Raw genomic sequence first — 16,118 nt, forward strand, 5'->3', positions numbered from 1 at the left:
CCCTAACCCCCCAGTCCTAAACCCCAAAAAACCCCGCAACCCCCAATCCTAAACCCCAAAAAACCCCGCATCCCCCAATCCTAAACCCCCCACCCCCAACCCCCATTAGAGATGAGAGGAATCAAGGAGGCTTTGACCCAACTTAAGGGAAGTATAACAGACCATCTAGAAGACAATCACAGAAGCATTTATCAGATAGCACATGATAAGGAAGGTTTTGACATAAATACTTCATGGCTTCATGCATTGCAAGGAATCATGTTCAATGTAAGCAGGGAATTAAAACATAAATTATGATTATTATTGTTCTTGTATATCTTAAGCAGGTCATCACAAATACCTATCATTTGTTTTCAAGAATACAAGCTAAGCAATACTAATAGATAGAGTTCATCAACATCAGTAATTTCAAACAAATTAAAAGGAAAAATAGATTAAAGAAGTTACCCTATAATCAACTCCTTCATATCATTTTATAAAAGAAGAATAGGGCAAGATCTCGAGCACTGCACCTTAGTTGAAGAGTTGGCCTCTCCAGAATGTATATCTTCAAGGCAGAAATTGACCATACGTTCATGGAATTTCTCCTTAGAAAGATAACTGTCTTCCACTGGAGGCCTCAACCCTCTGGTGGTAGCATACCATAGATCCATCAATATCAAACTGGCTGTCTACAAGTTTAGACCTTGATAATGAAGATAAATCTCTATTCTCTTCCAATATTCCTCCCAATTCAGCAAGCTCTTTGTATTTCTTTTCTTGTGCATCAGTCGGAGTCTTAGTTGAAATGGACTCCACTGGAACAACAGTCTTCTTCCATGGCAATTCTCGAGGATCCTTGACATTAAGAGATAGCATAGCACATGAAGAAAAATAATCCTCATTTCTCAGTATGGATGAATTTCTGATCTGAGAAACAGACTCTTCTTCGATAGGCACATGTTTCTTCAATTGCCAATAGTTCTCTGAAATATTGTAATGCCATGAAGAAAAATATGCCATTTCAGATCATTAATGTTTAAAAAAAAGCGGAAATGTTTTGTCTAATTTAAATAACAAACCTTCCAACAGCATGCAATACTTTTTGAAGAAGTTGAAATGTCCCTAATCCAATTAATTCTAATTTTGCAAGTTGACCCTCAAGGGAAAAGCAATTAATTGAGATGACCCTCTTGTCCATCTGAATAAAACAAAGCATATATTGAGAGAGTTTATATATAGTTTACAGTTCTATTCTTCAACTTCAGCAGGGAAATTAAAACCTTGGCCAAGCAACACCAACCAAATTAGTGACGATTCATCTGACAAGAATATTTATCTGAAAAATAAAATTTTCTCAACCTTAACATTTAAGCAGTTTTCTAGCAGGATTAATATTAATTGTGATTTCAGACAAAAAACATTTCATACTAAGTTACATCTTTAAAGAAATAATAACAAGCTAGTGAGACAGATGGACCTATGATCATCTGAATCTTTACACAGTCAGCTCAGATATAAATCCATATTAGATCCCACCATCCAATCATGCTCATTGTTATAATGAAATATGGCACTGACATGAAAGCCTTTCAAATAGACAATGCAACAGTAAAGTGAGATTACTTGTAACATTAACCTATGGGAGAATTGGTTTCACAAATTTCTCCCTGTTTTTATGTTTAGCAAGTATACATATTGATAGACTCATGAAGGCCATCACAGAAAAATAAACAAAAATAAGCCAAAGTAGTTAGAGTATATGTATAATCAGTTAGGGTTGGTTTAACAGCAGTTAGTTACTGAATTAGTCTGGTGTCTAGCTTAAATAGTAGAAAGGAAGTATAAGATCAATCGTTCTGCATTGTCACTTAGCATCTAGGAAAAGAACATTAGCTTCATTCGGAAGGAGAATCCACTTGTTTGTACTTCTATTATTGACACAAATATGATTTCTCAGTCCTTTCTATCTAAACTTTCAGACTCTGATTTTGGGTTTATAACCCAAACTACGAAAAAACAAATACAATATGAAGGTCCATAGAAGAATCTAAAGAAGAAAGTGAACCTCTTTCTGGCAGGAAATTTGTAGATTCTCGTATCCTTCTTCAAAGTCGGAAGAATTTATCCACACCCATAGGCGTCTAAATGAAGAACTGTGCTTCATTTTGCCTGATTTTTCACTTAACTCCACACCATGTTTGTTTGAATCATTACCAATGTCATGTTGTCCAAACTAAGTACAACGATTTCTTCCATCTAGCTCTGTACTCATATTTTGTTGGGAACTTGGTTGCTACATGTAGGTTACAGGAGCAATTGGCTGAGAAACTGGTGCTCCACATTGATGCAGCTGTCAAGAAAGAAAAATTAGTTTAGTTTAACCAAACCAACCAAGCAGTTACTGGAGTCAGCAACAGGACATCTACCATTGCTCTTCCATAGGTTACACTGTAAAGAACAGAGTCATCATGATTTCCAGGATGTGGTGTTGTTGTCGGATATGGTTCCAGCATCATTCTTAATACAGACATTAATGAATCATGTATACAGGAGAGCCTTAAATAAAACAAATAAAATTAAACCATTACTTTTTCGGACTGAGAGCCCACAATAATTATTTGATACATGCATTTCAATATGTTTGAATCAGAACATCAGTTTAGTGTGTCTTTTAGACTCAGATGTATAACAATGAAAAAGAAGAAAATTCCAACAAAAAAGCTAAAATTAAAACTAAAATAAACTACCTCTGGACCCTCCAATTGGAGGGCAGTATAATAGCTTGCATCATGTACAAGCACCTCTTGTTTGAGCCTTTTTCAAGAGCGCCCTCGAACCTTTACCCCTGCGTAAGCACATGCACAATCCTTGTTAGTGTTTCCAAGGGAATGTTAAAACATTCACAAGCTTGTTGCTTCAACTTCCCCCATAGACTCTTTCATAAGCTTTTAATTTTACCCAAAAAGACCTACCTTCCTTGAAGACACAAAGGAAGGTGGTAACCCCAAAGCTTGGTCATAGCAAACCACTTTGCATGCCAAACATGAGTTCTCAGCCTCTTGGTTACATCCCCAGAAGTGCAAAAACCATTCTCTGGGTTTTTCTTTAGTTCATATCTCCGATGAACACACCGAGGAAGCTTCTTTTGGTGATTCTCCTCCAAACCTGATTTGGCAAGGGCTTTATCAATTATTCCCAGTTTCTGCCTCTTTCTTCTGCACCCTTTTCTTGCAATTTGGTTATCAAACACAGTTTTCCTTCTTCTCTTGTTCTTTTGAGACCTATAATCACTGTTTACTCTATTTTCTATGATAGATTGAAGACTATGGAGTTCGAGAGCATGGGATTCAGCATATTTCTGCAAATTGATTTTCCAAGGTGGTGGTGGTGTAGGTACTGAAACTTGAGGCTTTTTGGTTCCATCAGTAACCATGGTAAAGAACTAAGCAAAACCAAAAAAAATAAAAAAAAATTAGTTTACAACTTTGCATTGTACAGACACAAATTATGCTGTAAAGCGTAAATAAAACCCTTCACCTAATTGGACGATCCAATCAGAATAGAATTTACACCACCATAGTCCAAAAGGAACTACATGGGGCATATAGAGATATTGTAAATGAAATATACTTTAGCAAGGCTCCTATCTGATTGGTTAAATAGTATCATTTGTCTTTAGGAAACATAACAGGCAAACCAAAACTATCATAAAACGTTTCTCAATCCCTAATTCACAGATTCCCACATTTCCTAACTAACCAAAAAATGGAGATAACCAAATCACTTGTCTCCAACAACAATAATAAAAAGAACAAATGCACACCTTCCAGGTTAGTAGGGCCTGATGGTGTTGGACTGTTGGTACTGGTAAAGCTGTGCAACTCAAATGAATAAATTCTTTATCACCTAAATGCAAAAATGGGAACTGCAAAGACATATCATGGAATACAACAGTTTAACCAATTTATTCAACTACAACAACTGGGATTAAAACAGATAAAGATAGTTTTTTTCTAATTTCTAATGCTTACTTTAGAAACTACAAATTATAAACCTTCAACTTAATTTTGAAAACTGGAACCACTAAATCAATACAACTATTATCAGCCTCGCAAAGTTGAACTTAAGGATGACTCAAGCTTGCTAGTTGCAACCTATCAACCACTACCAGCAGCATTCACAAAGGTACTAAAATCCCAAATCCCAATAACCTCTAAAAATAGCACACAGATTTTTATTTCCTGTTGTCAAAACTAGTGTTGTTTTGGATGTAAAAGCTAAATACCTTGGTCATGTAGTCAAAGTAGTTAAGTAACCCCACATTATAGTGCAGTACCTGACCCCTATATGCTATAATGGTACAGCAAAGCAGCTACTACACCAAAGCAAATAGTTTCTATATAACATGCTCAAAACTAAAGTACTCAAATCAAAACTGGAGAAACAATGTTGGGCTTGGTTGGAAAAGGATGAAAGAGAGGCTGAGGGACAGGAAAATGCAGAGGGTACAGAGACCAACAAAGCATGAACAAGTGTTTGGCTGCTGGAAAATTGAGAGAGCAAAGTGCAGAGAGTGAGAAACAGACATATGCGGCTTCATGATGCAAAAACAAGGGTGAAGTAGTGGCAATATGCTGTAGCAGGGGGTGGGCTATGCAATTTCCTTGTGTTTATGAGAAGAGTAGGCTTGAAATTCCTATGGCTCACAATGTGTGATGAGTTTGTGTAATAAACAACAGAGGCTGCTAATCCTAAAATGCCTCACTGCATGGATGGGTATAGAACCAACAGCCCATTCACATGGATTTCGCCTCCGCCCACTGCCAACGGCAACTACATCCAAACATGCCTGCCATCCCTATCTTCACCCCTTCTGCTGCTTTACTCTCTTGCTCTTCTTGTCTATTTTTCAAATACTAACATATCCAATGGACAATTTATTTTTATTAGATTCAACACTGCTATATTAGCAGTAAAAATATTATACTGTCACATTCGGCTACCAATCAGAAATTTTATTTAGTGTTAAAAAAATATATACTTTTATAAAAATATCATTTTTTACAAAATACATCAAATCATAAATCATAGCGGAAGAACCAAAAACAATTTGTTGGATTCCAAGATATCTGCCGCCATTTCAGATAGAGTTCAATCACAATTGCTTTTCCAAAATAACTAACAAGACAAGCATCTCTACTTTGTAACATGAAGTTTGGTATTCAAACTTACTCCGAGCTCAGGACAGTTAGGCAGTTGAGGAGCACATCAATTGCAAAATAATCAGATGTACCCAAGTCCACCCTGTAATATATGTATAAAGCTAAAATGTATTAGTCTGTCTTTATCACAATGTTCTAACTTCTTCGCCAACCTAAACTTTAGTTATTATTTTACCAACCCAAATTAAGTCTATACTCTTCTTTAAAAGATGCCACGGCCTTTAAGATACTAAAAGCTTCGTGAGATTAAAGAAAACTTCTCAATAAGCTTATGATATGTCCATAAGTTGTTTTCAACTTATTTCAACAAGCATTCTAGGATAAATGATGAAAACAACTTATATCTAATGTGAAAATAGTTTAAACTGATTTTTTCAATTATAAAAATAGATGATATGATATCTAAGTGCTTATACAATAATAGACAGACTCAAGTTTAAAAGAGAAAGAAAAAACCAGCATGTATGAGGAAGAAGTTTGCTAAACATGTATGGCGTATTTGGCTAAAATGTAGTGCTTAGTACAATCTCAAATACATTGTCATTTTTTAAGGTGTTCACAGTAGATGCACCAGAGAAAATTTAATAATACAAGTGATAATGTAAAAAGTTACTCCCAGGATATATCAATTGACCCGCTTTAATTACTTGTACAGATGACTTGCAAGTTTTAATGGGTGGTTTATAAAGTACAAAAAACAAATTCTTGCTGCAGGGATTACACGAAGAAAGCAAGAAACAAACAAACAAAGAAAGAAACAAAGAAAGAAAGTTACAGAGGCATGGCATGAACCAAAATCGATAAGATAAAAAGAGAGGGAAAAAGGAAAACCTGATCTGAATTTGACAACAATGAAAGACTTCAACTACCAAAAGCCAATGCGAGTGAATGGGGAGAGAAGAGTGTATTTATGACTTGGAGATTGAAGTGCGAACAAACGATTTAAATCGACGTTAGGGTTTGTCAAGGCATAGGGTTCTTGGTACTGAGGTTTGTTTGATTGATTCTAAAACTTGGGATGCTAGCACTCGGGGTTGTAATTGGTAAACCGGGTTGGGTTGTTTGATAATTGAGTCAGCTGAGTTGGGCTGCTGTGGGATGTGGGCTGAAAATATAACCCATATGGACAGGCCCATGTCTAACATACATTTTCTTCTTCTTCTCACCCTCTACTTCGTTAGCTTTTTGTAAAATTAGTTTCCGTAAATTTCGTTGTTTAATTTTATATAACAGTTTCCGTTAAAGACATTTTTATCAAAAAAATAAAGGTGAGGGTGCCAAGATCAAACAAGTATCAATATTATGGGCCTTATGGACATAAGCATAAGCTAAGGGAATGCTCTATCAAAAAACAAATATATATTAAGTCTTATTCGTTATCATAATTTCATAAGGACCACAATTATTAGGACTGTAATATATCATAAAAAACATAGAAGCAAGATTTTTTAATTTATTACTTAGCATGGTAGTTAATTGTGCGCAATATTGGTGCTATTGTGCCCGAGCATCACACATGACACCCTACTTCTCCTCCAAGCATCATCATATCCCACCTGGCCGTTGTGGCTGGAACGATGTTTTTCACAGCCAAAATGATGGCCAAAGTGGACAAATCATGCCGTAATGCAGTTCTGCAGCTTCTGTTGACTGTTTGCTCTCATGGCTGCGCTCACTGTTAGTGGGTCAGAAAAGAGAGATACCCAATTCACAATTCTAACTCTAAACGACACCATCTTTGTTTTTTTGGCTATTTTCACTCTAGTGTTTTATTTCCAACACAAATTTTATTTGGACTTGGACCGTCAGTTTTAAAATTACTTTTTGGACTATCAATTTTAACTATTAGACCCTTATTCATATAACTTTCTTACCGCTTTTACTCAAAATTCAAATTTAGATGCATTATAATCAAGTTTTATTTTCTAATCGAATTTAAATAGAGATATTTTCTAATTATTGTTAAGTATCAAATAAAAATTATTCAAATGGTGTGATATCTTTCCTATTTTAATAAATATTTAAATCTTTTTATCATAAAATATATCCTAAAACATTGTAAAATCTGTTAAAGTTTTCCAAATCCTAATATTTAATTAATATATAAAACTAATAGCAAATTATTTATTATAAATAACATTAAAACATGGGTCATCCCACTATAGCGTTTTTCGGGCTGGCTATTCCATAATGATACATACCGAACAAACTCTTCTGAAGTTGGAACGGATTCCTAAACCCCAAACCCCAAACCCTAAACCCTAAATTGAGCTAGGAAATCAGGTTTCTGAATACGATTAGGCACCTAAGTTACTGGTTTACAAAACATTCACTTTTACTTTAAAGCTTGAGTTTTGTTATTTTATTAGTAATTTATATTTTTTTAAATTTTAAATTTTGGAAACTTTCAATAGACCACTGAATTAAAACAAAATAAAATAATCATGTAAATTTACTTGTCAATGATGTTTCCAAGTTAGTTTTATCAAAATTCCATTCATTGATATATACTAAGAATATTAGTAAAGATAGGTCTTATCAAAATTATTAATTTTCAATAAATTTTAATAATTATACAGAGAATGTTAAAAAGAGTGTGTTATAGAGAATGTTAAAAAGAGTGTCTTATCAATTAAGTGTAATTAACATTTATATTATTTGAAATAGTTACCAACCATTATGAATATTTTTACAAATTTTTAGATAATTCAAAAAATACTTTTTTTAAAAAATATTTTTCTTACTTTACATATTTAAAGATTTTTTATAGTCAATTATAAATATAAATATATATTAAATTCATTGAAATATTGACTTTATTCATTTTTGATAATTTTATTTTATAAATAAAATGTTAAAATATTTTTTCATCCTTCTAAAATTACTAAAGTTTGGATTTATTTTTTATAATTTTTTTTTGTTTTTCACTCTTATAAAATTATTATTTACTAATTTTTCATCAGAAATTATGTTTAGATTACGAACCTGTGACTTTTTTTTAATTAAGATTTTAAAATGTAATTTTCAAAGGTTAAAAATCATCATATATTATAGAAAAAATATTTTAAAATGCAAGAATCAAAACAAATTAAAGCATATATCAAGCTCAACAACAACAAAATGAATCAAAGTTTTTAAAAAAAAATCAATAAAACAACCAAATTTGACATGGATTAAAAACATAATGAGATCTAAAATAAAATCCCTTAAAGAACTGAAATGGTGACACGCCTGGCAAAAGAGGCACAATGCTACATGGGGGAGTGAGGGAGAAACAAACAACGAGGAGAAGAAGTTGGATTTAGGCGTTTTGGGTTCAGATATGGACAAAGATGATATTTTATGGGCGAATTTGGTTCGTGATTTTTGAAGTGAATCTAGTTGGTGGTGGTGGTATTAGAGGTAGGTGATGACAACAATGAGGGAGAGAAGGAAGAGACAAATATGGAGACAAAGTCCAAGTGCTTTCGGTGCTCGTCATTTAGAATCGATGTTCTTGATCAAAATGAGGTAGTGACGACGATGATGGAGTATCCATAGAGCGAGGAAGAGTGAGAGATTCTTGATGAGGATTTGAGGTTAAGTTGGATAATGGTGGATTCTTAAGGAAATTGCATGCTAAACACATCGAGTGTGAGAGTGGTGTCGGTAGAGCGACGAAGAGGGGGATCAACGACAAATGTGGCCCAATTCAACATGTCTGTCACTTTCGGGGGTGAGATGCATGTGAGGGAAGTGAGTATGTAAATGCAGGACATGGATGGACACAACTCAACCAAGTGGACTAAGTGTGTTTTCTCTTGAAAGAATAATAAAGAAGCTTATTTGTTTCTAGCCACAAACAAGAATAGGACATGAACTGTCAAAATAGGTGGATGACTTACTGTGCGCAAACAACATGGTTGACAAACTAAAACTGCAAAAGCATACAAAGATGAGTTATGACTAACTAGCTATGTGCACAAGCTACAACAAGAGTACTTACCAAAGAACTGTAACTATATGTTCCCTCGGTAACCCTCGAAACTCATCGTTTGTTCTATGTTCAAGAATCCACACCACTGCTCCAACAAAGAGGAAAAAAAAGCAGTGACACCCCACATATGTGGAGTAAATGGTCGCAAGAAAGCCCAAGCATTTGACTTCAATTTTTTTTACTGGAGCAACCACAACTAGCCCCGACTCTATATATGGTCGAGTAAAATCCACAATCTTTGTTCGGAGAGAGAAATCGCAATGTCACCTACGGCAGCATCAAAAACCTGTAGATGCAAGCACAAAAAATTGATATATAAAAACAAGATATTACTACATTATGTTTGTTCTATGCAGTGAGTATTACTTACATTAGAAGTAATCATGTTGACAAGATCACAGTAGCTTGGGTTCTTGTGTCCATCTCCAAACATAATGAACTTGTATTGAACTGCATAGGGAAGCAATTTAAAGGCAGCTAGGAATATATCTATGCAATATCGTTGAATTGCATTGGTGCCATTTATTTGGGAGATCATATCTTAATAGCTAACTCTGTTGGGAATTCCAATTCTCAGTTACCTCCTGTTATTTGGGAAAACCCATCCATGAGGCTTTTCTGTTGTATTTCCTGGCCATATGACACAGTTTAGATGTTGGCTTGAAATTGAACGATTGGCAGGCTCTGCATGAAGTTTCTCTGGGGTTATTACAGAAAGGTCAGAGAACTAGACCAGTAGCCGATTCTCCTATAACCTGTAGCAATTACATTAAGAATGTCATATGATGGATTTAGAGGAGATCTATCTAAACCAAATTGAATAGGTCCAGTCAACCCACTCATATTAATGCACAATATGTTATCAAGTAACTGCTTCCCTCCATCAGAAACGCTCAAGGCACCGAAATCCAGAGCCTCTTCCCTCGTACAACTTAAATTTGTATTGTTAGAGAAGGACATGAATCCAAAGTCTCATAGGTGAGACAACAACAGGTGCAGTTGTAGTAGCAGCAGCAGCACTATCAAGGACATGAACCAAGTTTAGAGCTTTACTCCTCATTGTCACCTGGTAAAATGATGGGGATTCTGCCTCTATCATTGTATGCCCGGATCTAATACATTCTTTGGCTTCCATGCAAATATTTAAATTTCACTACCAAACATATGTCACAAAACCAACACCTAACGGAACTTAGCTATACAATGGGGGGAAAATTAATAAAGATTTCAACACTTCGGGTTAAGAGAATAGAATCATAACAACAAATGCATTTATTTTCTATCAAAGTTTTTTAGTCTTTGCTTATAAAAAAAAAGTTTTTGGTCTTTTTTCTCATCTCAGAAAATTGGGTACTTAGTTTCAAACACAAGAACCAAAAACTAGCCTCCTAACAAGAGATGAGACACATAAAAATAATAAAAAAGCAAAATAAAAACAAATTAGTAAATTAGTATAGTTTAAAAAAAATTAAAAACAATCCACACTTGGCTAAAATAATTATGAAAAAAATCGTAAAATTAAAAATCACTCATTTGCTTCAAATACTTCTCAGGTTGGAGTTCAAAATAAAGGAGAAGCCATACAAAAAAAAACACAAACAAACAACACCCTTTAGCATACATATGCTTCATACCCACCATTTTCCCAAACTTTAAATGACATAAAACTGAAACAGAAGGGGGAAATAAAAATAAAATACCAAAAAAAAAAATGAAACAAAACTCCTTATACATTCTATTTTGGAAACCATATCAACATCAGGGGTTGGATGTTCTACAAAATGAAAAGATCATGATCTATCACAATGTTGTTAATGGCGGATGGCGGTTCATGGCGGAAAGTAAAAAATCCGCCATAAAAATATGGCGGATGGCGTAGCGGAAAATGGCGGATGTCATGGCGGACCAAAAAAAAAAAACATATATATAAACTCATTGAAATTGAAAAAAACAAAGGATTGCATTCAAATAAATTAAAAAATTTCATGAGTTCATACAATAATCAAGTACCAACACCAAATAAACTCATTAAAGAGTTCAAATAAACTCAGCCATTTAAAAGAGGACTGAACAGAAAAAAAAATTGTGGTGTCAAATACGAAAAAAAAAAATGGGACTGTTAAAAGTATAAAGGGGTGTCAAATAGCAAAAGGAAAAAAAAAGCTGCAGATAGAAAACAGGGGGTGTCAAACAGCAAAAATAAAAAAACCTACGCCTTCTTCTTCTTCGCGACAGCTTCGTCTTCTCCGCGAGAACTTCTCGCTGTAGGCCGCCGTTCGTGACAGGTGCGTCGCTGCCAGAGCTCGTCGCCACCGGAGCTCGTCGCCGCCGTTTGTGCCGGTGCGTCGCTGCCGGAGGTCGTCGCGGCTGCGTGCGCGTGCGGCTACGGGTGTCGCGGCTGGGTGCGCGTGTGGGGTGCGGGAGGGACGCCATTTTCCGCCACCCCGCCATAACCGCCACGACCGCCATGGCTATGGCGGCCGCCATGGCGCCGCCATCCCAAACCCGCCACGCCACCGCTATTCGGTGGCATTTTTTCGAAAATCCGCCATGGCGCCGCCATGGCCGCCATTTAACAACACTGATCTATCACTGTGATTCCACACTTGAGCAAGCTTCTTCCAAAGCTGGAAACTAGTAATCAGATTTCTTTTTCAGCTCAACAAAAAACTCGTTAGCTTAATTGGACTCACCAAACAACAACAAAAAAGGCAAAAAAACACTATTCTGGAAAATTCAATGCATTTTTTCTTAAAACTGGCAAGTCAAGACTGTTAAAAAGCTAAGAGGTTCCCAATTATTTTGATTTAGTTTATCTAACATTGGCAACCTTCTCTGTCATGCACAGAAGCACGGAAAAGAACAGCCTAGCTTCGAGGACTAGGAACCTCCATAAGAGAGAAGGATAAGGAAGAAAACTTGTATTATTTTTCTGCTGTCCTCTATTACATACTAAGCATCCCTTATATAGAGGCACTAGCCAAGGGTGCCGCTACGAAAACAAAAGGTGCTAGAATGCGAAAAGAAAATAACAGAAAAGTGGAAAATGATGACAATGCAGTGCTGCACGATGGTAAGCAACATGCCAACAGCATATTTCCTATGAACCAGTATCCTCCTGACAGCTCAGCACCTTCTAACAGATTCTGTTAAAGGGAATCCACCAAGGGTTTGTGCCCTTAGTGGTGCTTTTGTTGGTTTGTTTTGTCCCTCCTAACATTCTCCCATTACAATTCTAAGGGAGTAAAAAATTAAAAGTAAGCTTTATTATATAAATTAACTTCAAATTACCACTTTTACTTCTAAAAACTGAATTTATTTTTGTCCAATAACAAGTTCAATTTCTCTTGATTAACTCAAATAGCTTTTACACAAATCATTTAACAATTTTCTTCAAAACTCTTTTAAAAAATTAAATTCCCGACCTTCTTTTCTTTCCCTACCCAAATTGATATATTTTAATATATCTTAAGATATCTTACACATTGTATTTAAATTACAACTTATTAAATTCCAATTTCTTTCATCCTCACCAAACCTCCCCCCATCTCATATCCAACTTTTAAGAAAATTCCTTAACTGATTCAAGTTGAATTAGAAAAGGAAAAGGTCAAAGAAGATTGGCCTTCCCCCACCTCTTGAGAATGATACCCAACACCGAATAAACACGGGTATAACTCAAAAGCTATTTTTTTTAATGTCTTTCTGATAAAAGCATCTGTCATAAATTGGATAAAGAATATTCCTAGTCTCCTTTTATTTCCTTGTTGACCAAATCGCCGTCAGTTTTTATTCATCAAAATTGTCTCACTTTTTATAGTAAAAACCTTGCATAGTAAAAGATATTTAATGTCCCATTTTCTGTTGTTAGACTGGAAGTCGAAAAAGGAAAGAGAGAAAAAAAATGTTTTGGATTTATATTGTTTACTTTCCTCACATAGACCAATTTTCTTGTGTAGCTTAAGTGATAAAAACTGAAATTTATGAAGTACCAATAATACAAAACAAAACGTAAATCTTTTTCCTAGCCAGATTATTCAAATCCTGAACTCTATACCAACTGACTAAAATTGTAAACTACCATAATGTAAATGATACTTACCACTGTAACGACCGATAAGCTTGACAATATCGTTACCATTCTCAGTGCTTTCTGCTTCCACATGAGCAAAGTTTATGGCTCCTTGTGCCTCTTCAACAGCAGTGTCAAAACCAAATGACTTATCAATAACCTGATTCAGGTAAAACATGATTAATTAGGTGACTATTCAAAAGCAAATTATTTTTACAGTCTCGGCAAAGTAGCTTCAATTGTCCAATTCAACCATGCTTACTAGGACATCACTATCACTATCAACGAATTTTGTTCCAAGAAATCGGACAGAGCCAATCAGACATGGCTCCACTCTCATATTTAAAAATTAAAGCATCTAAAATCACACCAGCCACCAACAAATTTCTTCATCACCTGACATTTTTTCTTCTTGAAGGAAAGAAGGCAAACCAGAATTGAAGCAAATACAAACAAAATCAAACAAATCGTCTCCCAATTCAAAAATAATAGATGATTAAAACAACCACATTAAACAATTCACCCTAGTGTATCACTACCATACAAAACATAAATAGAAGGGGATAGAAGTCACAGAACTCTTACAATTATACAGTCTTATAGATTTTCATCCTCACATTAGTATATTAAGGAAGTATCAAAAGTAAAAGAAAAAAGAAAAAAAAAATATATATATATATAGTCAAAATTTAAGGGATATCACCATCATCAAAGACCACTACCAAATCAGTCACGACCTTAACACCAGACAGCGAAACATTGGGCTTCAGCTCTGATGGCTTCCTGATACAAGCAGAGGACAATGGTCCTTCATTTCGAGGGCAAGGGAACCTCCGTTCTACACTAAAGGTGATGAGCTGGAATTCTTCTTACCATTTAATTCATTGCAATCTTATTTAAATACATTTCGTGGGGTGATTCTGTGTAATAAAATTTACAAAGCATGATTGCAATAACGAGTTCCTAGCAGCTTTTCTAACAGAATTCTGAAATGGAAAAACAATTGTAAATAACTCCCTTAATTCTTCCCCAATAACTGTTATGCGTAATTGTCCAGATACTCAGATCGCTTGGTACTTCTCTTGGGCCTTCCATCGTGGGTCTCAGGTCTGTCTTCATCCATAGCTTGGGCCTCAGGTATGTTCTGATCTCTGTTGCTATCACTTCCACTCTATCGCCGCCATGTTGTCTTCGCCGGAAGACATGAGTTTCTGACTAAGCAGTGAATAAGTTCAAGGAAACAAGAAAGGATATGAGAGCAGAAGATGCGGAGGGGCATGGAGCCGCCAGTGAAGAAGCAGACGGAGAGTGCCCGTACAAGAAACCTATGGATGTGGAAGAGTGTGAGTGTGAGTTGAAGAAAAATGAAAGAGGAAAAATTACTTACCATGGATGTTCACGCTAACCAGTGACAGTTATCACGGGAACCCACAACGAGAGCCTCGTCTCCTGCGTGTGAACCTCCAACGAAAAACGATGATGGCAACCAAGGTTCGGATTCATGGATTCACGACGTGCTGAGGGGGAAGAGCGGATGGCGATGCTGCTGAGAACCACGGTTGGCGCAGTGAAGGGAATGACGGGGTGTTGCGTGGTGACTGGTGAGGGAGAACGAGATTGTTTTTAGATCCAGGTATATTGTACTAGGTCTTGCCGTTGGAGGGAGTGCGAAAATGAGAGCGGGATTGTTTTCCAATTACAAATAACAGTAAAATATTTTGATAAGTTATTTTAAAAAGCTTGTTGAAATAAGTTTAAAATTATTTATGAATAAATAAATTATAATAATTTTCATAAACTCTCTTAAACACTTAACAAAAAGTGTTTATGAAAATAATTTACTATAAAATACCATATAACACAAAGGAGTTACATCTCTAGTATTTATACTATAATTAGACAATTATTACAACTAACATTAGTAACTACCAACTTATTTTACAATGATTGAATGAACTAACAAAGTTAATTATTAGTCGTTAAAAAACAGAAAATGAGTAATTCTAGTCTTCTACTCTAATAGGTGATAAAGGAATATCCAGCAATTTAAGAGTTCATATTTTACTTTGAATTCTAGTTAACAATACACATGTTTTTTTACAAAGATAAAAGAATATCAATGTGAGCAATAAGATAAAAGTGTGAGAAATTGTGAGAAACTACCGAGTAATCTCTGAGAAAATCTATGTGAAACTTTATATTTATATCTGATAAAAATACTCAATAAGTTATTGCATCTAGAGTCTGGTGCACAGTTAGAAAATGATTGTAATAGCTAGTTAACTCTAAAGAAGCTATTATAGTTAACTAACTTTGAAGAACAACTACAAAGGGTTTCAATATAAGCTAATAACTTCTCTAGCTAAATTGGTAACTAGCTTACTCTGCTATACGAGTATGTTTAACATTCCCCTTGTAAACTTGGTGGATAAAATTGACTAAACAACATGACTTTATCTTGAAGGTTATAGAACCTGGTTTGGATAGCTCCCTAGTGAGAACATGACACGATTAGGCTCTAATGATTTACTCTTGCTTGGTTTAAATGCACCTTAAAGGGGAATATATGTATGTGTCTATGCGACAACTAGGATTGATGGATTGAATCCACTTATATTACATTGACACTGATGCGTTTAATGAGTTAATGATGATTGCTTATTGATTTTATATGAAAATGAGATACTTTATCTATGGAAATATGGTCTCAGTTTATGTAACTTGAGGGAAGATTTATGTTAAATTATTATGGATAATTATGATGTCAAAATTTAGTCAAACTTGCATGACTTATTTTTGGATTATAGTGGTAGGCAACTACATGATATATTGATGTATATTTGAGAATATTCTGGTTGGAAAACAT

The 16,118-nt window shown here is 35.0% G+C and overlaps 1 pseudogene across 1 annotated transcript; it reads right to left on the bottom strand.

Moving 5' to 3' along the window:
- Nucleotides 1-279: 279 nt before the first annotated feature.
- Nucleotides 280-14,937, bottom strand: LOC100799076 (uncharacterized protein C05D11.9-like; annotated as a pseudogene). Its single transcript, XR_005891280.1, has 12 exons — nt 14,640-14,937; nt 13,283-14,577; nt 10,020-10,246; nt 9,551-9,935; nt 9,190-9,466; nt 5,215-5,286; nt 2,955-3,424; nt 2,730-2,827; nt 2,409-2,430; nt 2,048-2,332; nt 1,062-1,180; nt 280-965 (listed from the first exon to the last, which is right to left on the bottom strand). The product of XR_005891280.1 is annotated as an uncharacterized protein C05D11.9-like (transcript).
- Nucleotides 14,938-16,118: the final 1,181 nt, after the last annotated feature.

The sequence above is a fragment of the Glycine max genome, chromosome 4 (assembly GCF_000004515.6).
Source record: "Glycine max cultivar Williams 82 chromosome 4, Glycine_max_v4.0, whole genome shotgun sequence".
Lineage (NCBI taxonomy): Eukaryota > Viridiplantae > Streptophyta > Magnoliopsida > Fabales > Fabaceae > Glycine > Glycine max.